The following is a 10869-nucleotide window of genomic DNA, read 5'->3' as shown; positions in this document are numbered from 1 at the left end:
CAACTGGCTTCATTTTACTTCTTGATATAGGTATATTCAACCAATGCTCTCTAAATTCAATTTATTGATTAATAAGGCACTGTTAAATGGAAAAATAATTATGCACTGCCCAATCTTTTCAGTTCTTTCCCATTCAATGTCATCATTTTCATAAGTGGTTGGCCAATAGAGGGAAGTAACAAGACAAAAGATATGTTAGGATTCTTTAGTTGTCTGTATTTCTTAGAACACTATTGCCTTCTTTCTGTAGTAAAAACAAATTCTAGTTTAAATGAATGCATGGCCTCTCAAGGTTATATGAACACCCACTTACTCAGTCATAGATATAACATGCTTCCCTTATACTTATAGTCTTCTCTTGTACATTGTCTTAACTGAAGTTCCATGCATTGTGACTGCACCAGAATTCTATGCCCATGGGACATAAAAAAAGCTGTATGTGAATGGGGTGATAAGGAATAGCAGCAAATATACATCTAGTGCTCATCTCCTCTGCTGATACGTATGTATCATTTTCCCACTGGACTTCACTTACAAAACACAGTCAAAGATAAAATTTTGAAGAATTTCAAGATGGTGGCAGCAGACCATTAAACCAAAAATAGGACCATTTAAAACTGTACAGGTCACATATGCAAGAAGCTAGCCCTGATTACATAGTTGGATGATAGATGATAGTTGATAGGTAGATAGATATATGATAGGTAGGTAGGTAGATAGATCCTAAAGCCCTCTTTAAAAAGGTAAAAAAAAAAAAACCTCAGGGGAAAAAAGTGATGTAGAAGTGTTCAAAATATGGATGCATGTTGAGACAAAGCAGTGTAGATATGGGCTTCATGAGAAAAAAGAAATCAAAAGCTACTCAAAGTTTCTGGCCTGAAAAAAGAGAAAGATGGAGTTACTATTTAATCAAATAGGGACAGATGGAGGTGGTTTGAGAAATGAAAGATATCAGAAGTTCAATTTTGAATATATTAAGTTTAAGTGCCTGTTATACACCCAAGTGTAAATGTCATTTAGGCAGTTGGATACGTGAGTATGGATAGCAGAGAAGACAGTAGTTAGCACAGTGGTGGCATGATATTTAAAGCCATGAGAAGTGAGAAAGGCTGACGTAAGGAGTAAGTATAAATGGAGAAGAGAGAGGTGGAGAACTTAGCTTTGAAACATTCCAGTATGTAGAAATCAAAGAAATGGCATGGGACTTACACTGGGAGCTTGAAATTAACTTTGGAAAATGACTTAATCTCTCCTAACATGTTCACTCATCTGTAAAGTAAGGGTGTTGTTACCTACTTCTTGAGATGGCTGGGGAATGAAAGATAAAAATAGTACTACCTAAACTGTCTGGAGTACCCAACAAAACTGCCTCCTTTTTCCAACTGGTAGGTCTTCTTCCTCTGACCTCCTTCTCTTCTCCATTCTCCATAGAACTAAAAAGAATCAAAAGAAACAAAAACAAAAACCTTAATCCTTTCATTTATTCATTTGTATTACCACTGTTGGCTTTCTTAATACTTTCAGCTACTGGTCAATTGCTCAGGAGAGGAAACATGTCTTATTCATTTTTGTGACTTTACCACTGAACACACTGTAGAAATAAAAGACAAAAAATAATTTATTTTTCAAAGAATGAATATACTCTTAGCAAATGAGGTCATTCGATTACCCTAAAGTCTTCACTATTGTTCCTACTCCATCTCAGGACAATCAGGAATCTAATGTGTAAAAAATAATGTTGTACATTTCTCACAGTATGTTCGCTTTAACTTGATGAACTAAAGATCTGAGAATAATTTTTTAATATTTTTCCTCCCTGAATTAAAGGAAATAACAGTAAAATCTTTAAACATGATAACACTTATGGGAAATAAGTAACTCTCCCAACCTACTCTGAGATCTAACTTGAAAACGAAATGTTCTTTGACATTCTGTAGGATTTATGAAATGTCAAGATAGCCTCCACTTTGATCACTTATTCATAACTTTGAAATGTTTCCATTTATCATTCTTGTTCATGAAGTACCTCTCTCTGTTTTCAATGGAAAACAGAGCCTTCTACATCAGCAGTAACTTATATAATTATGTTAAAGAGCTAGACGCTGAACCTGGAGGAAAAATGTTACATCTATCCCTGTTGAAAGCTGCAAATCTCTGATCTGGGCTGTATACCACCAAGTCAAAAAGCCACATGAATTTTGGCTTTATCATTTTCTTTCTTGCATAGCTTTGTTCAGTGGCTAACCATCAAAAGTATACAGAACCTTCTAGAAACCTAAAGTTAAAAATTGACCCTAATGTTTCTTTTACTCAAGCAGATATCTTTTTGATTAAAAAGAGGTCAGATGCCTGTGACCTCTGGGAACACTGGCCATTCTCCAGATAGTGTGAAATTACAAACAGGAAAACATAAAATCACTCTGAATATATAAAGCAGAAGGACTGAAATGCAAGGAATTGGCTAGACAAATGACGAAATACTCCCAAACAACAACAACAACAACCAGGAAATAGGAGACAGGGAATCCAGATATTCACAGTAGGAAGCCACCACATTCCACACTACCAGACGTAAGGGAAAAAGTGAAGTGGTGGTTTTACTAGGGTTCAAGGACCAACATTATTTGATAGGAGATAGGGCATATTCATGATGACTAGTCAGCACATTTCTCTATGTAAGGCAGTATTTCTCAAATTTCAGGTGCATAAAAGTTATATTGCTTAAGTGCAGACTCCCGGGACTCATCTCCAGAGATTATGACTCAGTATAATTTAATTCAGTGGCATTAGGCATAGGAATATATATTTTTATTAAATAATCTTGGTGACTCTAATATAAGTAGTCCATGGGTCACGTTTGTAAATACATTGTTAAGAAGAAATTTTCACAGAAGCTCCAACAGCTACTATCGAAAATTCAAATTGGAAATCATTTTTTAGGATGTAATGTCTAACATCAATGTGGCGATCTAATAAAAGATCTGGTGACCTACGTTTTTAATTGTCTCATATATAGGGATCTGTCCCTCATTTCCTTTACCATTAATAAGATTCAGCTTTTCTTATTACCTCCTTTCCATGGGTGTCCGTCTTTTTCTTCCCATGTCTGCATCTTTTTAAATAAAGAAAGAAAGAATAAATCTTAAATGATTTATTCACTGCTAACTCATAAAGTTATTTATCTATCTTTTTATTCAAAGCCCCTCAAAATGCTGTAATCAGGTAATTAGGTAGCATGTTATATGGAAGCTGTATTGAGAATCACATTGTAAGAATCACATTACAATCCTGCTTTGATTGAGACTGCGTGTCCCCATATGTCTTCATATAATATTAAAGGACAATTGTTCATGCAATTTTAACGAATGTCTACTTTATCATTTTTATTTTCCTTTTTTTCTAAATTTCTTTTCAAAATTACAGATACTGTCAAACCCATGTAGTAACCAAACATTCAATACAGACAGTAAATTAGCTGCTACTCAGAGCCTACAAATAAAGGTGATCTCACTGTGCAATCTATCTGCCTAGTCTATCATTGCAGATCATTCATTGTTCCAAGGATCTTCCTTTATAAGAAGTTGCAAATGCTTCCCTAAAACTTTAAAAATGCATATCAATGATGTCTGAAGGATATATAAAATACTCATAAGTTTTTCTTTCTCCAATAGAATAGCTACTCAAATATTGAAAAGCATTGGTTCTCTGTTATAATTATCTATCTATATCTATATTTATATCTATATCTATATATATATCACATTTTTGAAAATAAAAGACTCCATGAAAAAAGAAAATAATTTTTATACATGAAGTATAAAAGATGGAAGTCTTACTTTTATTGATGTGCCATTTCTGTTTTGAGGATTTCTTCAAGCTTGCAATTTCTTACCAGTGACAAATGCATGAAAAAGTATACATTTTAAAGTATGTAAATCACAATATATTATTAAAAATACATAATAGCATTTACTATTCCGTACAGCATTTGATAGGGTAAAAACATGACAAACAATAACTTGTAAAATTAGAGTTTGTTTCACATAATGTGAAATTTTAGGAGGCAGCTTAGAGCTGAGAAGCTTAATATGCCAGGATTGATATGGATTCTCTCTTCCTTACACTTCCTTTGCTTTGTAGCATTCATCTTCATGCTAGTGAATTCAGCATAGGCATAACTTTCCTATTCATAGGTAGTGGATAGGAAATTTAGTTTTTAGTTTCCCAACATTTACAATAAATGAAGACAAGTCAAAAGTGGATTAGGTAGGTCTCTTAACTGAGAACAGTTGTTTGTAGGCTATTGCAATTAATCCAACCCATATTTACATGTTTTCATATAAATGTTTGAGATTAAATTTAAATGAATTTACCAGTATTCTACATTACACTTTATACTCAAGTTGCTTTTGTACTTTAACAGTGAATAATGTCAATTGTGAAAAATACACCCATTTTGTCAACAAATAAGTCATTAGAACATTGTGAATTCAAAAACTGTTGTTTATAAGACTCTCATACATAGTTTGTTGAAATGGATACTAGCTTTGTTTTGTTAAGCCTAATAATTCAAAGTAGATTTTAGTTTACTTGAGTTATTTATTGTCATTTCAACAAATTTATGGCAATTATAAAATATCTTAGATTTAAACACATTAAATATTTTTTAAAACATCATAAATTTTTGCTAACCAATTGTTATCTTATGAGTAATAATACATAGATAATTTCTTTCGGTGTAATCATCAATGTCCATAACAATATGACCGTTTTTCAAATAGTTCCAGATGAGAGTAAGCAATACATATATTGTGATAAGAAATTAGGTTATGATAGAATTTCAAGCCACTAGGAATGGAGTAGATCTCTAAATTTCTGAAAGAGTTGCAGTAGATCAGAGAGCTTTATAAGTGGGTGTGTCTTTTGGATTGACATCAAGCATTTTGATAACAATTTACAATATATATAATTTGTCTTGCATGTGCTTGTGAAAGTGATTTTTGATCACTGTCATATTTGTTAAAACTAATACACTCTGTATATAACAGTTATAGGAGACAACCAGTTTTGAAATATGACATAACCTTACAAACTGTCAACAGTGTCATATTCTTTATTTAGTCAGTTTTTCTTCCTCTCTAATATTTGCTTGTTTTTATCACCCATTAATTTAATCCTTATTTTAGTAGAAATCATTATGAAAATATCATAATTACTTTCCCTTCTTTAATTTTAGGGGAAAACGAAACATTTCAAATAGTTCAATTTTTCCAGTAATAATTTCTCAAAAATATATTACATTCACACAATTTCCCTTGTTTCTTTTTTCCTTTTTTCTTCTATGCTACATTTTAAAACTGTTTATCTTCTTTTAGTATATATTAATTTGTAAATTATTTATCCTGTTTCTAAGCATTTGTATTCTGAGATGGAAAAAGAAACATAAAGTTGTAGTTTTGTGTACATGTCAAGTGGTGGCATTGGTGGAGGTCATGGAATTAAAGGAGATGGTGCAGAGAAGTGGAAAATACATGGGCTTATTGAGACAATATTATAACAGATAAGTAACATCTAGGGATATAAGGCTAATGGATTGACTAGTAGATAATTTTTTCAGCTTCATTAAATTGTAACTGACAAATAAAATTGTGAAATATTTAAAGTATATATCATGGTGATTTGACATACACACACATTATGAAAGCATTCCTCATATTTAGTTAATTAACATATCTATCACCTCACATATTTTTTTTTATTGGGAACATTTAAGCTCTACTTTCTACCAGGGCTTCAGTGGTGCAATACATAAATGGAAAGAGAAAGAAGTAACTACTGCTGTTTCTAACAGCAGGAATGGAACTTGAGGCAGTTATGCGAAGTGAAATAAATCAGACAAAGACAAATATTTCATGGTATCACTTTTACATGGAAACCAAACCAAAACAAAAAACAGAACACCCAAACTCATGATTGTAATTTTGGGGGGGGGATCATGGTCATCCCAAATATATCACTGAATTCCTATAAACTACCATTTACGCGAAAGGTAAACTTGTGAGACTGATGACTCCACCACTGCCTCACCCTCAAGGTCAGCGTCAGGAGAACTTGTTTCTAGAGAGACTGCTTTTAACGTGGATGTTTGTTTCTTTTTGGCCTCTTCCCAAGAAGATGTTGGTAAGCTATTGAATTGGATATGCTCCTCTCTGATAGGCAAGCAAGGCCTATTTTCCTTAGGATCTTCTGAGTAACTGTGGTGTGTTTTCATACCAGCGTGCAGCCACAGGGTCTTTCTTTACTGGTTCGGATTTTGTTTTTATTGTCTGTTTTTACTTCAGCGTTCACTTTTACCCGTTAATTATTGCTGAGCGTGCCTTAGCAGTGGCGCTCCATCCGTACCTGCGAAAATAAAACACCTTTGTGCCACCGTAGGCGCATGCGCATGCCGTACATTTGCTGTGTGCTAGGAATGACGCCTCCGCTGGGAGTGTGAGGCTCTTGGTGCCCCTTAAAGTCTCTAGCGTCTGCAGGGCCAGCAAACTGCAGAGCTCTGCTCTTCAACTTTAAGTGCCCTAGGTTGTATTATGACTATTTTCCCTTAAACGATATTGACCATGTGATTCCATCAAGTTTATACTTTGCTTTTTGCTTTTTGTTTTTTGCTGTATGATGCAGCAAACAAATTGTGAAGTGCTTTGTTTTTGTTTTCTTGGTGTAAAACTTTACTGCAGTGCTGATGCAGCTAAAAAACTGGAAGGTTTACCATATTACTTATGGTGAACTTTGCCTGGTTTCTTCCAGGCAGTGTTTGGAGATTTCATGATGCAGTTGTTCACACACTTATACGTCTATCATGTAAAAACACGAACTGGAACAAAAATTGGATTTGTTTCATAAGTGTAATCCTGTAATCTATGATAAAGTTGAAATTAAATATAAATATTGTTCTAACAATTACAGAGAAACAAAAATAAATAATATCTAATTATGTTTAATACTTCTTCAGGGAATCAACACATTGCACTTCACAAATATGTAAGTTCTTTACTAATTGTCATAGAAAACATATTTCTAAATAGTTCCCAATAAATATAACGTGTCCAATTTATGTGACCTCTCTTGCATGACTTCTCAAATACAAGGCATTAAAATGCTAATTATAAAACAATACATATTTTTTCAAAGCTTTCTCAAAGTTACAACAAATCACAGCATATTTTTTCTTCAAGCTGTGCAATTTGAATGTGCTGTTAATCTTTGAAAAATAACAGTAAGAAGAGGAAAATGCTCTTTTTAGTCATCTATTTTGCTGAATAAATGAAAATTGATTGCATCGAATGGAGACTGGTTTCAAACTTATACACTGCAGAAGATATTAGCAAAAGAGGTCAGAAGAGCAATTAATAGAAATATTTTAAGAAAACAAATACATTTAAATGTCTTTAACATATTATTATTAACTGTAATCTTGCCATTATTACCATTATTTTTCTTTGTCTTAACAACTTTACTGAGATAACTCATATACCAAGAATTTGACATACTAAAAGTGTATAACAAAGTAGCTTTTAGTATATTCAAAGTTGTGTGACCTATAATATAATCTAATTAAAAAAAAATTTTTTTACCCAAAAATAAAATCAGTACCCACTGGTAGTAACTCCCTATTCAACAGCTCTCTCCTTGGGCTCCACCCCACTCATAGTAACATAATCCTACCTTCTCTTCTATGGACTTGTTCTATTCCGGAGTTTTCAAATCTATAGAATCATATAATTTTATTGTTTGTGACCATATAAACAAAAGCTAATGTTTTTAAGGTTTAACCATACTGTAGCATGTGCTAATCCTTCATTTTTTGAGTAGATGAATAATATTCCTTTATATGAATATGCCATGTTTTTTATCTTTTTAATTTATTTCTTTAAAGTTTATTTGAGAGAGAGAGAGAGAGAGAGATACAGAGAGGGACAGAGAGAGAAGTAGCACATGAAAGTGAAGGAGGGGTAGAGAAAGAAAGGGAGAGACAGAATCTGAAACAGGCTCCATGATGTCAACGCAAAGCCCAGCTTGGGGCTCCATCCTATGAACTGTGAGATCATGACCTGAGCCAAGATTAAGTAGGACACTTAAGCAACTGAGCCCCCTACCCCCACGGGGCTCAGTTTGTTTTAAATCATCTTCATCAGTCGATAAGCATTCAGGTTGCTTCTACTTTTTGTTATCATGAATAGTTTAGATATGGACACTTGTGTACAGATTCTTGTTTGAACACCAGTTTTTTTAATTTTTTTTAATTCTCTTGGAAATATACCTAGGAGTGGATTGGTGAGTCATATACTTACTTTATGCTTTACATTTCAGCAAATTCCTAAATTGTTTTCCAAACAGGCTGTAACATTTTAAAATACAGTCAGCATGCATGAGGATTCCTATTTCTCCATATTGCTTATCTGTCTTATTTTAGCCATGCTAGTGTGAATTGGTAGCTCATTGTGATTTTGATCTTATTCCCCTAGAACTCATGATGTTAGATATCTTTCACTTATTTGCCATTTGTGCATATTCTTTGGAGAAATATCTATTCAAATAATTTGTTTATTTTTAAAATTGAGACCTAGCACATTATTGAAATAGTACCTGCTCAATAAATATACATAGAATAAATGAGAATGACTTTCCCTTTTATGATTATTTTTTGCTACTTAATGGATATTAAATTACAAGTGTTTAATAACACTTTTAACAACGTGTTATTAAAAGTTCCATTAAATGTTAAAATAAATATTATGGAATGATAGGATGATTATACATTTTGAAGATCATATAGTGTATAAAAACAAATGAATAAATAACGCTTGATAACATCCCAAATATGATGAGAAACATAGACCCTCAAAATCCTAAAAAAACACAAGCAGAAAAAAAATCACATCTAGGCATATCATAATCAAAGTACTGACCAACTATAAAAGTGAAGCCTTAAGTCAGCAATGATTACTAATCTAAATAAAAGTAAGATGGGGGAAAAAAACATTTGGGCAAATAGAAAACATAATAAGTTTGTACATTAAACCTGAATTTATCAGAATTGTATTGCATGTAAAAGGTCCAAATACTCCAATGAAAAATTGAGTAGCAACCTGAATGAAAACACACACACACACACAAAACTAACTCTGTGTTGCTTACAAGAGATAAATTAAAGACACAGGAAAATTGAATATAAAAAGATATAAACATATATAAAAACATTAGCCAAAAGTTGGGGCACCTGGGTGGCTCAGTCAGTTGGACGTCCGACTTCAGCTCAGGTCCTGATCTCGCAGTCTGTGAGCTTGAGCCCCGCTTTGGGCTCTGTGCTGACAGCTCGGAGCCTAAAGCCTGCCTCGGATTCTGTGTCTCCCTCTCTCTGCCCCTTCCCCGTTCACGTGCCCCCTCTCTCTCTGAAAAGAGCAAAGAGTAAATAAATGTTAAAAAAATCATTAGCCCAAAGTAAACCAATAGTTATATTACTATTATACAAAGTAGATTTTAAGTCATCATCCACATAAATATTAAAGATCAAATCAACTTTATTCAATGATTCATGAATTGATCAGCATCCTATCCAGCAAACAGAAAGCCCAGTTGAGCTGGAGGGAAGAAAAAGTTTTGAAAGCCAGGGAGGGAATGGAAAGAAGGAACTTATTAGCAAATAATGCACTGTTTTAGGCAAGGTTGCCCTCTTAAAAGGAAGGGAAAGGCTCTATCACTAGATTACCTTTTAGTGTGAACCAACTCCAGACTGGTTAAAGGTCACATTCCTAGAGGCGTTAAAACTTCAGTGAGGTTAGGTATTAAGTCTTGGTTTGCTGCTATGGGGCCTTTACATCAGTGATTACGTCTGGGATTTTCTTTTAACAATCATTAGGAAAATAAGTGCATGCCATAATGAAAACAAATCACAAGAAGATATAATAGTTCTAGATTATTTGTATGTAATCAGAGGCACAAAAATCTCCAAGTATATAGAATATTTTAAAACCATGTATAATAGCTGNGCTGGATCTAATGTGTATATGTATATACACATTATATATATATATATAATATATATATATATATGCCCAAAATATCCTTAGAGTTTACTTCATTTCCAAATTCCCATAGTTTTTTTTTTTAGTATAAACAAGTTGATTTGAAAATTCATATAGAATTAGGAAGGGCCATAAATAGGCAAAAAAATCTGAAAAATAAAGAAAAATGTTGGACTTACATTATCACAAATCAAAAATATTATAAAGTTAAAATAACTAAGAGATTACAATAGGACTGATAAATAGACCAGAGGAATAGACCAGGGTCAAGAAAAACACCCACACATATATAGCTACAGAAGTATGACCACAATCCACTTAGGAGAGGCGCATTGTCCAAAATATAGTGTCGAGTTGATTGAATCTCCATATATGAAAAATCCCTTCAAGATGTATTATAAATTTTCTACTGATTTTTAAAAAATAAATAAACTGTGTTATTCATTAGAATAACCACTAGCCAAATATGGTTATTAAATTTTAATTAAAAATTTATTTATAACTAGTAATAGCTACATTTAAGAGCTCAATATTCACATTTCGTTAGGAACTATTATATTAGCACAGACTTAGAACATTTCTATTATCATGAAAATCTCTGTTGGTTAGCTTGGTTCTAGAAGATAACCAGGGAGAATATCCTCATAACTTGGGATAACAGAGTTCTCAAGTGCAAATGAAAAATGTTAACTATAAAGGCAATTACAATAATACCTTGAAAAGTGTTAATTTTTTTTAATGTTTATTTATTTTTGAGAGACAGAGTGCGAGTGGGGGAGGGGCAGAA

At 32.9% G+C, this 10869-nt stretch overlaps 1 long non-coding RNA gene across 1 annotated transcript; it reads right to left on the bottom strand.

Annotated features, from left to right (window-relative positions):
* Positions 1–1351: 1351 nt before the first annotated feature.
* On the bottom strand, positions 1352–6253 carry LOC144234423 (uncharacterized). Its single transcript, XR_013335945.1, has 3 exons — positions 6088–6253; positions 3070–3112; positions 1352–1433 (listed from the first exon to the last, which is right to left on the bottom strand). It is a non-coding gene; the product is annotated as an uncharacterized LOC144234423 (long non-coding RNA).
* Between the last annotated feature and the right edge of the window lie 4616 nt (positions 6254–10869).

This window comes from Crocuta crocuta, unplaced genomic scaffold (genome assembly GCF_008692635.1).
Source record: "Crocuta crocuta isolate KB4526 unplaced genomic scaffold, BGI_CrCroc_1.0 scaffold154, whole genome shotgun sequence".
Lineage (NCBI taxonomy): Eukaryota > Metazoa > Chordata > Mammalia > Carnivora > Hyaenidae > Crocuta > Crocuta crocuta.
The sequence above is the reverse complement of the archived record's forward strand: the minus strand, read 5'-3'. Positions and strand labels throughout refer to the sequence as shown.